At 40.0% G+C, this 4,559-nt stretch overlaps 1 long non-coding RNA gene across 1 annotated transcript in view; it reads left to right on the plus strand.

Annotated features, from left to right (window-relative positions):
- Positions 1–4,559, plus strand: part of LOC101855360 — a 69,082-nt gene that overhangs the window by 37,133 nt on the left and 27,390 nt on the right. The window contains exon 2 of the long non-coding RNA XR_220806.3: positions 3,827–3,915. This is a non-coding gene — a long non-coding RNA (uncharacterized LOC101855360). The remainder of the gene's footprint in view (positions 1–3,826; positions 3,916–4,559) is intronic.

Consider the following 4,559-nt stretch of genomic DNA (forward strand, 5'->3'; position numbering starts at 1 on the left):
TCTCTCTCTCTCTCTCTCTCTCTTTTACTCACACACACCCCACACCCCCACACACACACAAGTCAACGTTAAGGAGAACAGAAAACCAATATCCTTATAATCGAATTTCTCATCTGTCGCGCGAATGTTGTCATATGCTCATAAATTATGCTAGATCACGCACCTCGCCTTTCTATTCTCTTAGTCTTATTCGTTTATAGATCTTTCTTTAACCCTTTTAACACCACCTTTCCGTAGACGCTATCTGCTCTAAACAGGATTATACAACACGTCTGGCTGTGAAGAAGTTAATCCCTCTCTTTTGAAAAACTTCCCTCCTGAAAATGCTATGCACTTTGGGACCCTTCCAGCTGCATTGATACGAGCTAATTTGTCGCTACTTCTCACACTGGCTGTCAATACTTGCTTGACGAGGGTCACCCGACACTAATTAGATGAACTATCATATATTATTTGATTTCTTGTAATGCTGCATACCTTTTTTTTCACAGAGTTTTACCTATTTCGCACAATGTCTTGTGTTCCATTACAGAGGCGACCTATTTGATATTTGGTGAATTGCTTGAATAGGCGACTTTCTTTAAACAGATTGCGAAAATTGCGAATTCAGTTAAGCGAAACAACAACGACGACGACGACGACGACGACAACAACAACAACAACAACAACAACAACAACAACAACAACAACAACAACAGCAACAACAACGACAACAGCAAAACAAAACAAAACAACAAACAACAAAAAACAAACTACAAAACTCCCAACCCGAAGCACTTACAACGTTTACCTTGTGGAATATTGAAAGTTGTTATTGGTGACGATTGTGATTTCGAACTTATTTGCTTGTGAATGCGACATAACTACAAAATTACCGTCGCCCGGAAAAAGGAAGATCAATTAAATAGTGAAGGGAGGGGGTGAAGTACCACACAATTTATATGTATTGCAGGGGTATCATACTTCATACTCGCGTCCCGCGGACCAGCTGAGATCCTCAAGTCGATATGATAAAACTGCGGCCTCAAATGGACGTCAAAGTTAACTCTCAGTACAGCTTCAAGCTAAAATAGGGCAGTTCCATGTAAGATCTCGAGGAGGCGCTCCTTGGTTTCTGGCAGCAAGGAGTAGGCAAGAGAAGCTTATAATTTCGAAAAACCGTTAATTTTCTGAGCAGCTATTACTATTAGTCCAGATTGAGAAGATTAGATCAGTGGTACCTCTTTTTCAATGATTGAAACTTTTTTTTTTGCTATGGAATAGACCAACTTGATGCGACCCAGACTTACTCCGACACTACCTCTTAGGACCCCTGGGTAATTTTGGTTTGAGTCTCCCTGTGTACAATTTGTACCAAATCCGCCGAACCGCCAAAATAAGTATGTTGAAGTAATTAAAGAAAAAGTTTAATGTAACAATCTGCAGTTTTGTCTGTTTAGTTAAAGTAAGAGTTTTACGACACTTGCAACGCAATAAAGTCATGTAAGTGCCGAAGAAAAGAGGTGTTAAAAGAGAGAGTAACAAATACACACACACAAAAAGACGGAGAGTTAAGGACGATACAATGTATATGTTTGATAGGAAAGAAGGAGCAAACCACACCAGAGCACCCGTCAACCACCCACTCAGTTATGTCAATGTAGGCCATAGTCAAACTACGTCTTGCCCCAAAGTGTACCTAAGAAATATTTATAGTTACTTAATCGGTAGATTTATTCCCCGTAATTTTAAATACAGTCGAGTCTACTCTAACGGCCACTTGTTTTAGACAATCACCTGTACAAACGACCGCTTCTCATTCTCTCCCTTATTTATATGTTTTTTTTAAAAACATCATAACACCGCTCTGTAAGAAGGCCACCTGTCTTAGACGGCCATGTTCTCCTCGCCAATGGGTTGCCTTCTTATACAATTTCCTTGATATATTGTGTGTTCTACTTTGGTTCACCGTATCGTGCTCTTTTCTTTCTTAGTTGCGTGTTTTCTTGAATGGCCCTCAATAAATTAAATGGAGCGATAGATCCGAGCAGATTGGCGAGAGCTATGTGTTGATCCAGTTACGGTCTTCACAACGCCCATTTCGAACGCTATATAGAATCTATATCCTGTTTCAATTCATTAGGCATAATTGTTGGGAATACAGCCAGGACTTCGTTTTCTTTCTCTCTTTCTTTCTTTCTCTCTTTCTTTCTTTCTTTCTTTCTGTCTTTCTTTCTGTCTTTCTTTCTTTCTTCCTTCCTTTCTTCCTTCCTTCTTTCCCTCTTTCCTTCCTTTTTTATTTCTTTATTTCGGTTCTCTATCTGTCTGTCTGACTGACTGGTTCTCGTTCCCCTTTCTTCTCTTTGCCTGTCTTTCTCTCCCTTTCTTTTTCTTTCTCTTCACGCATCCCCCTCCCCCATCTCTCCCCCCACCCCCACTGTCTACGTTCGTCTGTTCTGCGTGTTTATTTCTCATTCTGTCCATGTTTAACTCCCTCTGTCATCTGTCTTTTGTGCATTATAGTGATTTAAACTGTTTTAAAAAAAATCATTTGCTCGTACCAGTTTATATGGATTGTGATCGTGGTATAGTTGTCAGAGTTATTTGATACATTTCGATAGTGTTAAAACGATAACACATTTCTGTGCTGTTGATAATTATAGATCGCCAGGATCTTTTGAAATCTAAAAACCTTTTCCCTCTGCATTGGACTGGTGTGTATGATGTAGCGGTTAAGCTCCTCACTGTCGCACGCAGAAGACCCGAGTTCGATTCCCAAGTGGAGATAAATTTTTATCGAGTATCTCAGTTTTTCTGCTCTGATGTTGTATCCCTCTTAGCTCAAGTTGGCACAAACAGACAGGGCCTGAAGCCTGCCTCCGGAATTAAAGGATCTAAATTGTGCTGATAGGGGCGTAAAACACCAACTTTTTTCCTGATTGTTGGCCTGACCCATACGTTTATCCTATAAGGCAACGAAGTGACATGATCACCCCCTCATTTTGGTACTGCACGGAATGCTAATTATGGCATGCGACGCTCATCCTTTGTATTATTGTTACACGTTTTGCTTTATTTACAACCGAAAAGTGCGAGAGCGATTCCCTAGATCTTTTCTCAAATATCATAATTTTTCGTATTTCAGCTTACATGTATCCTGGTTGGTCGTGACATTCAAGATCGAAGCACCCCGCCCACCTCCTTAGCTGTCTAAATTATGTCTACGGGGATTTAAGCAACAGCCGGTGATTTGAGTCAACAAAGTACGATAATATAATATGTACATGTACTTTGAAATCTATATATGGTCGCTTTTAAGCACAAAGGGGCTATCCCGAAAAATGCTGTTTTGAGAAAATCGAAGGTAAAGTATTTGCCTTATGTTTAGTTTCTTTAAAACACAAGTAGAGTTTTCTCGATAACCAAACAAATATACTCACCAGCGAAACCAAACTTCTCCTATAGGTTGGACAATGCCCACTTTTAGTGTATGTCAAGATTTCAGAAAAACCCCGAAATCTGGGTTAGCCCGCTTGTCCTTAAAAGCGACCATATTATACAGTCGAACCTGCTCTAATATCCACATTTCCCAGACCATCACCTTAACAAACGACCATTTCCCACTTACCCGATTGTGTTTATTTATTTATTTATTTATTTATTTATTTATTTATTTATTTTTTAAAAATATGTTATAATGGCATTGTCCAAGACGTCCATCTGTCCTAGACAACTACTTTTCTTCTCGACAGCGGATGGCACTTTTAGATAATTTTGACTGTATATATATATTCTGCCCCTGACGACTGTGTTAACGTGACTTCTTTTTTTTTTTTTAAATCCTCAGATGTGTTACTCTTGACGGACTGCATTCTTCCCCCCCTTTGTGCTCAGCGCGTTGATGAACGAAGCCTACCTCGTCATATACTATCCCAGGTGAGCAACGCTGTACATACGGGGCCGCCACATCACTACTTAACTCCTTAAGGGCGAAGCGGACGCATAATTATAATATATCCGATGTGGAACAGACCAAAGCCAGTGATGTGACACATTTCGAACCGCCAAACACAAAGCAGAAATACAAATTTGACATAATATGATATAGTATGCATGTTATTTCTTGCTCTTTAAAGTTCCTGGTAAAGAAAACCGGGACTGAAAAATCTGTACGGATAAAGAAGTTCTGCTTTTTAACAGCGCATCTTCAATATTGTTGTCGAATGAACCGGAATAACCTTACTTGTCTTACTTGTCCACTGTGTTGGGGTCACTGCAGTCGGAACATGTCCATCTCTGCTCTCCACCCCCCTCTTCAGGATCCATCCCAGAGTCTGAACCGGAATAATCGTCCTTAAAGAGTTAATCAGTGCCTCCGCCCTGCTCGTTAAGAGACTTGACCAAACAGGTTGTCTCTCTCTTTCGGCACCAGAGGAACATGTTATTGTCATAATTTTTTAAAGGTTTTTTTTTTGCTGGAGAGGATACCTTCTCTCCCCCCTCCCTTTCCCCTGATGTTCCTCCTCCTTATTTCTCCCACTCTTTTTTTCCTTATGATCTTTCTTGTTTACATTTTCTTT

Source organism: Aplysia californica, unplaced genomic scaffold (assembly GCF_000002075.1).
Source record: "Aplysia californica isolate F4 #8 unplaced genomic scaffold, AplCal3.0 scaffold00466, whole genome shotgun sequence".
Lineage (NCBI taxonomy): Eukaryota > Metazoa > Mollusca > Gastropoda > Aplysiida > Aplysiidae > Aplysia > Aplysia californica.